At 28.1% G+C, this 13,254-nt stretch overlaps 1 protein-coding gene across 1 annotated transcript in view; it reads left to right on the top strand.

Moving 5' to 3' along the window:
* fus (epithelial splicing regulatory protein fusilli) overlaps positions 1–13,254 on the top strand; it is a 112,780-nt gene that overhangs the window by 1,287 nt on the left and 98,239 nt on the right. The window lies entirely within an intron of this gene.

The raw sequence follows: 13,254 nt of genomic DNA, 5'->3' as shown, positions 1-13,254 counted from the left end.
TTAAATCTTGATAATTTTTTTTGGCACAGAACATGATATTTAAGATTGTTTTGGGTGACTAAGTATTTTTATTAAAAAGTTTATAATTTGCGTGAAAACATATTGCTAATTTTATCGTATTTCTTACACTGAATGGAAATGTGTAGGCTTTTTTTATATTCATACTATTCAATAACGCTAAGAAATAATAAAAAAATCACTAATTTTAGCTGAACTGTTGCTTGTTTGAGAGTAAGTTTATACTTTACACTTTTTGTTTGAATACATTTAGTTTTTAACAGATAAATATTGTAAGAAGCTGTTTGGAATCGAAGCAATATTTTAAAAGCGCTAATTTTAACATCAACAAAAAGCTCAATTAAAAAAAAGCAAAAAACTTATTAGCTTAAAAATTGGAAAAATTTGGCATTTCAGTATCTAATGAATTTCATAGTAAACAGCTATAATTTTCCAATCTAAATACATTAGAACGTGAGTCTTTTTATTTTTTTATTTTATTATAAAATATGCTAATATAAGTATTAATAAGTGTTTTTCAATAAAAATATAGACGGAAAATTTTAACTGCTGTTTGATGTTTAAAAGTATCCTAATTTCAAGTAATTATAAAATTTAGGACTATTTTACTTTTAAGAAAGAAAAAGAGCTTATTTGAACACTTTTATCGAGTATTTTCATCAATTTAATTTATTAAAGAAAGATTAATATTTAAACTTAAGATCGATTAATATATTTACGCAAAAATTCCATAATTATACTGTTACATCATTTCAGATATAATAAAAACACAAATGCTCCTCACATGAGTCACCAAAACATAGACCAAAAAAAAAATTTTTTTTTTTGAAAATACTTTCTGAGAAATTACAACATCTTAAGCAGATGAGAGATAATTTACATGGAATATTTTTGATCATTTTTTTTTCTTTTTCTTAAAACGTTACTTACTGATACCATGAATATATTATCTGTAGCACACTTAATGGTTTGAGTTCTTTATTCAATTAACTGTTACCCCAATCACATCTAATTCCTGTGTTACCCAGTATTTAATACTCTGTTCTTTAAGTTATCTAAAATTCATTTTTGTTTATAACATCGCTTGAAAACATATTCTGAAAAAAAGAGTTTAAAAAAAAAGTGTGTATCATTGGATTTAATTGCTTCAACTAAATCTGGTAAGTGACTTTATCATAAATTCTATTTATTTTTGGAAGTAACATTGCATTCAAAAAAGAAAAAAAAAATGGTATGATATGCTCCAGTCGAATAAAATGCAATACCTCATAGAGATTAAGCAATTTTTTTACTTTTTTCGACTTGTTGTGAAATTTTTTTTCAATGAATATGAAATCCATCACCTACTTTAAAAAAATCTTTTGGAAGTAAATACTCTTGTAAAATGGATTTTTAAAGCAAATCCTAGATACTGTAAGGAATAAAAAAGCAAAAGTAACCTAGCTTGGTGGTAAAACACCGGTAAAATTAAATAGTGCCTTGAATAGTGATGATTTTTACCGTACATTTATAGGAATTTATTTGTACGACAGACATACTTATCCATTCCAATCTCTTTTAAGTTTTGATAATTGATAAATTCTCATGAAGTTAAATTTGCTCATGATAAGAATTTGTGTGGTTATGAAAATCAGTTCATTTAAGGATACATTATTAACTCTAAATAATTGTAGCTGCTAATGTTTTTTTCCTTGTTTTATTATGTTTGTTGCAGCTGGTTGAAAATATTAAACGTTTAAAAAGTATTTTTTTCAATTAACCATTTAAAGAACTGGAACCAACGGCGACAAAAAAATACTTTTCTTATATTATGTATTAACTTTTTCTGAGTGTTACGACCACTCATTTTTATTTATTTATTTTTGGCGGAAAATGCTTGGCGGCAATTTTCACAGTTAGTGTTTTGTAAATAGTTTATAAGTAGGATTTGTTTTTTCGTATTCACATTTCAATAAAATGTAGTCAGAAAAAGGGAAGTTTTTTAAGAATGCTTTACGTAACAAAATACTTCTCACGGATTTAGTAGTGTAAAAAGATTAAATTTGCAATTTCAAAATGTTTTTTCAGTAATTGAACTTTTGTTTTAGAGCAAGATTCTTCGATTTTTAAACGCAATAGATACTATCTGACGTAGAATTTTGCATTTTAAAGCTCCTAAATTTAACGGAATTCACCGTAAAGTTCTCTCTAAAAAAGGAAGAAAGAAAGAAAAAAAAATGAAAGGCCTTCATTCTGTGCCCCAGGCCACCCAAATGTAGAAGAGGGGTCAGACAAGGCCCAGACGATACTCGAGTGACTATTGCTTTTTGTTAGTAACAGTTGGAAATTATTCTATCCATCACACACATAAATGTAGGTTTTCATACAAGCTATTGTGTAACCACTTTATTACCAGTAAGCAATGTATCTTAGCAGTCGATTCCTATTTTTATAAGAGGACCACCTTTTTGTTGACCATGAAACTATTTCACTGTGTAGGTAAGCTTACAATATTGGTAATGGAGTATTATCAGCACTAAAAATATGTTCATTTAGATGGGATGACATGTTCATTACAATACAAAGCTAAGTTGTCCAATTTTAAAGTTCTGTAGGGGTAAGGTTTATAAATATGAGATAATTCCTCAATATGAGATGCCCTATTGCAGCAAAATGAGATAGTAGATTCAATCAAAAACAGTCTAAAACACATTTGACGCTTCTGCAAAGCCGACTGTGCGAGAAAATTGAAACTTTCTATTGGCTGCAGTGCGTGCGTGCATAGTGCTTGAAAAATGTCTTTTATTGAGTATTATTATATGACACATGCGAGCTTAGTCAAATGCGTCATTAGTATTTTTGTAAAACCAGAACACTTTTTTTATGTATTACATAATATTTCTTTGTCATGAAATTGTCTATAAATAACCATGATCCAATATTGTAACTAGAGCAAGATTATAACTAGATTATAATTTGAGCTAGCGTATTTAATGTGTTTTGGTACTTACTCATATTAGGCAATCTTTTCTAGATTTTGCAGATTTTTTTAAATTTCATCTTAAAACTTAGAAAGTCTAGTTATCATGCTTTTTAAAAATGACCTTTTCAAAACAGACGAGAAACAGCACAAGAAAAGCCTTTTCTAGTATTTTAGTTAAATTTATTCTGAATAATTTTATCAGGACCCTCAGGAAAGCAGTTCCAGGCCTGGGATAACATTTTCCGCTTTTTTCCCTTTTTAGTAAAACTTTGGTAGTCGTTTGGACGAAGGCCGAATAATGAACTCATTTTTTGTCTAAAAACAAAATACAGTATTCACTTTCAACAGTTTTCGATATTTATTAGTTAAAAATATCTATAGTAGATTTATCATTCTCTAAAATACATATGGTTAGGATTAATCATTTCCTAAAAAAATAAAAACTTTTAAATCATTTGGTTGTATTTTACTTTAACTTTATTAATTATATTTTTGTGTTTTCGAATGTTTTAAATAAGCTTTCAAGATAGTATTCTGTTTTATTGCTTCATGAAGCTAGCTGTTGGCGTAAAATCTAAAAAATATCAAAAGAAATCATGTTTAAAATGTTTGTTATAAAAGTCCTCTTATTCACAAACTGTTTCCAATATAAAATGTATTCTAATACTGATTGTTCTTAGCGTGTTAATGGGTTGAACAAAGAGTTTCTGTATTATAAAAATATGGTATGAAGGTTTATTAATCAGATTCTTATCGAGTTTAATTTTTAGATAAAACTTATTTACCTCAAAATTCGCTTTATTTATTTAAGGTATATTTCAAACATGCTATAAATTATCATTGTGTTTTGTGAGAATTTCAATATAACTTCTTCAAAGAACATTCTTGTGTGTACTGCGGCTGATATCATTAACAGTTCATGTCATCCATTTTGCTTTTAGCTGCTGATATCGCTAGGGGGTGGGGGAGGTGGAAGCTGCTGGTGTCATTTAATTTGATTTTTTGGCGTAAAAACTTATGAACTGATTCTAATGCATTTTTCTTTTATAAAGTTGGCTATATGCAGAGTTTCTTTTCCTTATGTAAATTCAAATGCAGTTTTTGAGGTTTTATAATGCTCAAAATGTCCTATGAAAATAATCATGCGGCGCATAACTAAATTAAAGTTAATTGTTAAAATAATTTTATTCAACATTAAAAAAAAAATTCCAATTTTTTTTAAATAAATATAAAAAGTTATATTTTTTCAAAATTTTTTTTAGCATTTATAATTTTATTTCATTTTTGAGCCATTTAGATTATGGGGCATGGGCTAGGTATGATTCTTGAATTTCTCGAGATCTCCTCTCGGAAACATACAAGTCGAAGAAATAAATAAATTAATATTTTTAGATGATTATTTTAACAGCCTTAAATGCTAAATTTGATACTTTTTCTACTAAGAACTTCATATCCGATTAATTATTCAAAAAATTTAAACAGCAATATAAATTTGAAAAAAAAGGAAGGAAAAAAATAGAAATAAGCTAAGTTGTTCGTACTTAGGCATGAAATTTGAAAAATAACGTATAAATAAATAAATCATAGAATTTATTTCAATGGTTTAGTTTTGGCAGGAAAAAAAAAACGTTAAATCAAAATTTAATTTATTTTCAAAACGTAGCATTTTCAATTATTAACAGGAATGTAAAGTTTTATAAATGTATGGAATCGAAACAGACCGAAGATTTTAGATTCTTCCCTATAGCTGTTTGAAATCTGACAAATAACTTGAAATGTTTTAACACCAGCTGTAAGTACACACTAAAAAAATTTTTTTATTGGAGAGTTTAATTGCGATTCGTGGAATATATAACAAAGTGTCAGCATGATTTTATCGAAAAACAATGAGAAAAAAAAATGCGATTACGGAAGTTTATTGCTGTGTGAAAGATTATTTTACGTTGACCTAATTTGCATATTCAAATTAAGTATAAGCACGCGTTGGATTTCAATGCTTGTAAGCAAATTATTTTATTGCGTACTATTTTCAACTAACAAAAAATATTGCATTTAAGTCAATATCTCGTTAAATTTTTCATGTCTAAGTCAGGGTTTCTTAACCTGTGGTTCATGAACCCCTAAGGGGTCCATGAGTTATATTTTGGGGGTCCGCTGACTACTCCTAATTTTTAAAACGTTTGGAAGCCTACCCATTGCTTGTACAGCGAGCTATGGCAGCTATAATTCCGTTTGCTACAGTGTATCTTTGCAAAGAGGGATTTTCCTCACTTGTGACAATAAAAACATAACATCCAAATCGATTGAATGTTGAACATGATATACACTTTGTTTTGTCGAAAACCATCCCTCAATTCAATTTATTAATTAAGGAAAAGCAGCAGCAACCTTCACATTAAAAATTTTAATTTAAAAAATTTTGTATACTATTAAAATAATAAAATTAAATAATTTCTAATAATTGATGTTTTTTACAATTATTTTTTTCACAGGGGGGTGGTCCGCGACTTCTTAAAAAATTTTAAAAGGGGTCCATTATATCAAAAAGGTTAAGAAGCACTGGTCTAAGTCTAATAAAAATCTTTTAGCATTGAGAAAATAACCATTCTAAGCATTCTAGTGTAATCTGAAACAAAACAGTAAGTTGTATTTCAGAAAGTTTTCTTAGACTTGTACTTTTAATACAAACTCGTCTGTTCTTTATTATTATTATTATAATGTATTGTAAATAAAACAATTATAATAATAATAATAAAGAACAGACGAGTGGTTCGGAGGATAGTCTCCATTGTGGGCCATAATTATTACCATCTTCATTTACCATTATTAATTAATAATGTTGGATGAAGATAAGAGAAAACATAAAGATAAACTTTTTAACTTAAATACTCGTTTTCCTGGTTATGCTATCATTTATTATTTTAACAGTGCCATTAAGCTAAATTATTATTTTTTTTTAAGTTTATTTTTTGCTTTGAAATGTATTGTTTACTGTTATAGATCTGTGCTAGATAGCAGTTAAAATTTGTTTCGTTTTGACAAAAAAACCTTTACAAATTAGGTTCATTGGCTCGTATAATTGATAATGGCAAATAACTGCACAGCTTAATTTGTACAAAGTTGCCAATTTAATTTATTATCCATCAAAGGTGCCATTGAGATAATGAGCGTTTTCTTTTCCAATGCTAGCATGCATACGTTATACTCGACATTTTAATAACAAATTTACCACGATTATCATGTACGAGGCAAAAATTATATCCACTCTCACTTGAGCAACATGCTAGGGTAACGTCTAGATTTTTGTCTGTACTATTTTTAAATCTCGAAACACTAGAAATTCTATTTATTTAAAAAGGCGGACCAGCTGATCACTGGAGGTTGTTAAGATATAAGTCTCAAAATTCTCAGAGAGCTAAGAAGCATTAATATGTGATTGCCTATTTCCGAATAAGGGCGTTTGATATTATTACATTGTTTTGTCTTTTATGAAATAAATCAATATAAATGTAATAAAATCAAATATTTTTTTAAAAAAATATTGCACGCAAAAATATTTGTCTTCCTGACAATTCTATAATTTTGTCATTTTTGATAAATGTTTAAACTAACAAAATTTTGTTAAATTATTTTAAAAAAAAAATTTGCTTCGCTATCTCTTATTTCGGGAGTTGAAATGATTTTATAAATGAGAAAAAATTATTTACTAATGGGGACATTGTTATTATATGAATTCATATATGAGTGCTCATAATAGCATTTTCACTATAAGCATTTTCATAAGTTATTTCTTTTAATAATTATTATCTAAGATTCCCTTTCATGATGTTATAAAAATGCTTCAAAAGTTTCTTTTAGTTTTTTTTTATGAAGACAGGGAAATCAATTTTAATTGAAGTGTAGAATCTTCAATATTTTTGCCGACTGTAATAGCGTTTTACTCGTTGAAATGAAAGTTATTAAATTAATTGAAAAGGCAATTTCATGTTTTGGAGAATGAGTCATATACAAACATATTTTCACAGCACTGTAAAAGAAAATCAGCAGTGGTCGATTTGTAAGAGATAAGATATTAAATTGGAAATACAGAAGTAAGACTATCGTTACTAAAAATATATCATAAAACTCAACTACGGAAGGTTTTGATAGCAGCTAAATACATTCGGGTATCTTTCAAGATGTCTATTACTACAGTAAAAATCAAATTAAACTGGTAATTTCGGTTATAAAAATGGGTCGTTTACGAACGGTTTCAAACATTTCGTACGGTTACAATGTCTTTTTTCAGTAACTGTAAACAGATACGTCAGATAGAGAGGTCTAAACTGTTTGATCAGGTTAATTTCAAACTTTAAAGCCGTCGTAAAAGTTCGATTTATCTATTTCCAACAAAAAGGTCATGCTCACAAAACGTGGTAAGAAACAATGCTGTAAAATTCGTCGATATTCCATTGGTTCCTAAACAATAGCAGAATCTAAGAAATTTGTGGCCATTGTACCAATCACAGATGACGACATTCCAAATGTACTGAAAAATAATGTAGGTGTGTGGTATATGTCATTTTTTATTTTATTTTATGGAAAAAAAAGAAGAGAATAAATGTTTCTGAAGCCATTGTGAAACTTTAAAAATCGAACATGTAATATATTTTCTGAAAAATAGGTCCCATTTGGAACCATAATAGATATAAGTAACTCGATCTATAAAATCGCATAAATCTGCTGCAACCTTAATAAGTTAAATTATAAGTATTAATGACTTATCACTGTTCGAACTTATCACTAACACCGAAATCATCACCTGTTATATATGTTTTTAGAATCCTTGTCAGAAAAATATACGCATTAGGAATCGATAAAGGATATCGTTATAGCCTTAATAGTAACCGTGATAACTGTTAAATTTAATAACTGTTAAATTTGCTCATATTTCTGTTTAAGTTAAACCCTAAGTCCAAGAAATCAACTCGATGAAAAATTAATGTGCACGATGATGTGATTTATATTTATTCGAATTGACAATTGCAACAAATTAGAACAGTATTACGGCTATGAAAATCTTTTAACTGTGACAAAAAAAATAGCATTGCGCCAATATTTCATTCTTTTTAAAACAGTAATTTCACTTCCTATAGTTTCACAGGAAATTTTTTTATTTCAAAATTATTAAAATTTTTAGAAACTCCGTGATCAAAGTATTAAAAAAAAATTATATCAAAATAGTATAGAATTTCCCTAAGGTAAAGCTGCTTACAGTGGAAAAATGTTTATCAAGTAATTTTTAATCTATACAGTACATCCAATTAAATTAAATATCTTTAGTTTGTCGTCATTAAAAAAATGTAAAGACTTTTTCAATTTTTTTTCAATTTTTAGATTTTGATAGTAAATTTATTTGCAAATATTTAAATAAAAATCGCATAGGTTACACCACTCTTATTTATACGAATTTCAATGAACTTTGATAAAAATATTGTTGTCTATTTCATACTGTTTAATTAGATTAAAATAGAAATTTTTTAAAGAAAATATTCCCTATTACACACTGTTGTACCCCCTTGATGTTTGCTCCATTAAGTTATAGTTATGATGACTGCTCTTTTTATTGCAATAGTAGCAGATAATGAATATCTAAATCCTCTACCCAAACGAGAAAAGGTCTTATAAATTAATTTCAAGCACCCGTACATGAAAAACCTCAACAGGTGTGTTGTCGTTCATCTCCCACATCCTGTGAATAAGTCTGCCCAACAGTATTTCGAATTTTTATTCCTTCGATATATATTTTTTTCTTTCTTCCTAATAATGATGATCATCCTTTATCATTAGAATGGAGAGAGCGACAGCTGCTTCGCCATGATTAGAATTTTATCTCTTTTTTACTCCATAATTTTGTCTTTTACACATGCGGCTGTCCCTCATTTCAAATTCGCACGTTTTGGGAGAATCCCGACTGTTTCAAATTCTGGTGGAGGACGCCATTTTTGCTTAGCAATGTCGTATATCGTTTGCAGCGCATGCGCATTACATTAAAAAATTGGAACTTATAAAAATGGTTTAATATTATCTGAAATGTGTTCCTTTATTTAAACTTCATAGATATACATTTTTTAATAAGTCTTTAAGGTAACCGTAAGACTTAAAAGAATTTTAAAAATAACTTTTATAATTTCTATTCAAGGCTCTGGATTAAAGAAATAAGTAGTTTAAATTTTAGGGACATTTTAAGATAAATTAACACTTAAAAATAATTTTGCAATTTCAAAATTATTTCAGTGTTTAATTTGGGAAAAAGATGCAGTCCTTGATGTTCTTAAATTCGAAAAAATTTTCAATATATTATTTTAACTTTACTGGAAATTAGTCTACCATTATTCACAGTTATTCTTTGGAAATTCCTAAATAATTTCTGCAAATTACTTTGCCCATAATTTGCAAATATACGCGGAAAATTACATATTCTTGAGTATTCTTTCGAAAAACTTTACCATAATTCCCAGTTTCTCGCTGGAAGTCTCTCCCAGTGTTTCTTTGGTATGTTTTCTCGGAATGTTTGGATGTTTTCTCTCAAAATCGCATAAAAATATTCTTTGGAAACTACTTTATCTAAATTGTCCGATATTTTCTGGAGATCGCACTTAAATATTCTTTGGAAATATTTCATCATAATTTTTTGATATTTTCTGAAAATGCTATGCCATCATTGCTTGTTTTTTTTCGAAATTATGTTTTCCAGCTTGAATTTAGAAGGGAAAAAAATCTTTTTAGTATTTTAAATCTCTGATAAAAAAAGAAAATGTTGTTCAAAATTTTTTTAAGACGATTTCCGGGACCAAAGTCTTCGATTGCATTGTAAGACAGAGTTGGTGAGAATAGTTTACAACGACAGTAATTCCACTTTCTTTTGTTTTCCTTAAAAAAATCTTGATAACAAATTTCACTTTCGAAATTCACCTAAGCTGAGTTCATTCTCTTCAAAAAGATAAATATGATACTTTCTTTTAGATTAACATGTAGATAGCAAGATAACTGGTATCTTTTAGAATCTTTCCAAATTTTTTACTACACCAACAGGAGCAAAATTACTGACATAGCTATTTATAATTCTTTTCTTTCTTTATTTTTTAAAGATGTTTACTTAAGATATAGACAGAAAAAAATTATTGATTTTAAAATAAGTGATAAATGCATTATTGATATGCTAAGCGCATGGTTTTCTTTACAATAACTTTTTATTAATTCGTCTTATTATCTATGAAAGAGGAATATTGTGATCAAAATTTCGACATCTTTCCGACTTGATACAGCACTCAAATTTATTAAAGCTGCATGCCTAATAACAATTTTCAATTTTTTGAAAATTGCACGCAAGCAATTGACCGCAGCAAACAGACTTATCGATAAAGTGATTTAGTGTCAATCGAAATTTCAGCCATATTTTGACTAGCTAGAGAGCTGAAATGTCAAATGGAACTTAGCGCATAATGGCAACATAAGTTACAATCTTTTCCAGAAATCTGCAAACAAAATTTCTAAAAAATCTGTAATAAAACAAAATAAGAAATGAAAATTGAGAAAATAATTCAATATTTCTCACTCCTAAAACGAAAAAAGCTTAGGGAGCCTCAATTTTGAAAACATAGAATTTTCGAAGGTGATAGAAGTTTATGACAAAAACGATGCTCTCCAGGTTTTTCGTTTCAGATGAGATAACAATTGAATTATTTTTCTCTTTTACACTTACAAGACTAATTTTATTGCGATTTTTTTTATTTTCTTGTTTTTAACTTCGAACATTAAACATTTAGATCCATTGTCATCGAATAAGGAATTTTCAATATTCAATTCAACAGCTTAAATATTATGAATTTTTTTAGAAACCATACACATATACGTTTTAAGAATTATGCAAAATCATTGTATTTAATTTAAATAAAAGCATCCTGATTGGTATTTAGCTATAAGTAAAATAATGAACAAAAAATTTGAATGCATATCAAGGAATTTTTTTTTATATGTTGATTGTAAAACTCTAATTTATGATTATGAGCCAAATCTGATAAAGATGGCTGTACACTATAATTTTTTCAAGTCACGACACCCTTAAAATATTTAAAATTATCTGAAACACTCAAATCCCATTATTTTTGTGTGTGGTATATTTATTTCTTACATATGCATAATTATGTTGAGCAGATTTCTAAACCGTGATTTGAGGACAAATGAGCGGAACGTTCTCGAAAAATTTTACGATTTGAGGACATCCATATATTTATGGAAAATATTAATTTATATGTGCCACAAAGCTTTTTTATTTTAATTAATAACTACATAAGATGAAATGCAGGACCATTTTCATAAAACTAACTTCATTAAAAATTAGCAGTAAAGCAATTTTGAATTTAAAAAAAAAAAAATGTTAAATGAAGAAGTACATTATTATTAGCAATTTTTGGCTGAAATTATATTCAGACGAATATAGAGTTTCCATAAATTAGTTTTAGCTAGGCTAAAACTTTTCTACTTTTTTGCTTTTCGCTTGCATTCTCTGTAAGATAATATTATCATGTTTAATAAAGCATGCACATGAGGACATTTACGAACATATAATAAGATTTGAGAGCATTTTTTTGTACTCAAAAATTTTAACATTTTTGAAGACAATCATTGGAATTTGAGGACTGTCCTCAAGATTCGGGCAGGTCTGATCACCTTACGCATAATGTATGTTTCACATGCGTAAAACTATGAAACATAAATTATGGAAGTAAGTGATGAGCTCATATCAATAAATCATACAATTTATTATTAAATTCCACTCCTTATTAAGAAGGTATTAATAATAATCTATAATATTGCAAGCATTAGTAATGTATGGTAAAATATAAATAAAGGGAAATTATCATCCACTTTTGAAAAAATACTGAATTCGTTTTATGTGGTGGTTAAATTAGTTTCTCAGGGTCGTGACTTTTTGAAACGTGGAATAGAGCTTGATACAGCTATTCTTTTTCGATATTTAGTTTCAAACGATAATTGAGTAACAAACAGTGAAAATAAAACTTCGCTCAGACAGGAGTTAGCAGAGAGAATGAGATCGAACTCTCAAAGCTTTTTCTTGCTGAACAGGATACTCTTTATATCTTAACTGTATTTATGGGGCGTTGGGGGTGGAGGTGACTGTCGGGTATGTGCTCCCCTCAATAATTGGAAATCTCTATAAGTCTCCAACAGATAAATAAAGAAAATTTTCACGAATTACCATCGATTCAAATTCACCAAAGTTAAAAATAAGAAAGAGATAAAAATTGCAAAAAGAAAGAGATACATAATCTTTTTGTACATATTTAGCAAATATTAGATTTTTTTTTCAAGTGTGAATTTAGGGAACTATTTTGAATGTGTAGTTTAATCTTGTCTCCTTCAAAAATTGGACATCTTTGCCGCTATTCCTGTATCTAAAACTCTATCGACTGTGACTTGAAATTTTTACTTTTTGGATAGTTGTAGATTAGTATTAACAATAGGAATAACTATAGGATTTGAAGTCACAGACAACTCAAGACGTCCCTGTGTACCTTGCCGCACACCTTGGCAACCTTTGCGTCACGTAAATGTAATATTCTATTCTCTTTAATGTAATATATTTTCCGAGATTATTTAATACAATCCGTTTTTATGCTTTTATAAAGGCTTTTTTATATGTGAATCTAAATATTGTTCTCTTAAATAATTCTAATTTATCCTTATAAGCATCAATTATCTTATTGGAGGAAAAGAAAAGAATTCGTACAAATAGGGGGGGGGGAGATTGCTTCCCATTTGTTTATATATTCAATTAAAATGGACACAATACGAGTATGAAAACCAAAATCTAAGGAGTTTTTTTTTCTTTTTGGTCTTGCCCATTATCTCATGTTGCGATGATGTCTATTTAAATAAAAGGAGATCGTTTTTGAATGCCTTATCAAAATATCGTTTCAAAAAGAATAGAAGAAAATTATTTAGGTGACAGAAATCATACCGTCCACTTGTTCATATCACGACGTCTTTATTATTACGACGTCTATTAAAGTCAGAAGTAAAAGAAAAGAAAATGGTGCACTTTTTAGTTTATTTTTTAAAAAATTATTCCACAACAACAAGTACAGTACTCGGAATGTGTTGTTAAAAGGAATAAGTTAGTTAGGTGGCAGAAATCATAACGTCCACCCTTCGTATTCCGACTTCTCTATTAACGTCAACTGAAATTAGACGAAAAATAAGAAAGGAAG

Source organism: Parasteatoda tepidariorum, chromosome 8 (assembly GCF_982258835.1).
Source record: "Parasteatoda tepidariorum strain Cologne lab strain chromosome 8, Ptep-v5.0, whole genome shotgun sequence".
Lineage (NCBI taxonomy): Eukaryota > Metazoa > Arthropoda > Arachnida > Araneae > Theridiidae > Parasteatoda > Parasteatoda tepidariorum.
The sequence above is the reverse complement of the archived record's forward strand: the minus strand, read 5'-3'. Positions and strand labels throughout refer to the sequence as shown.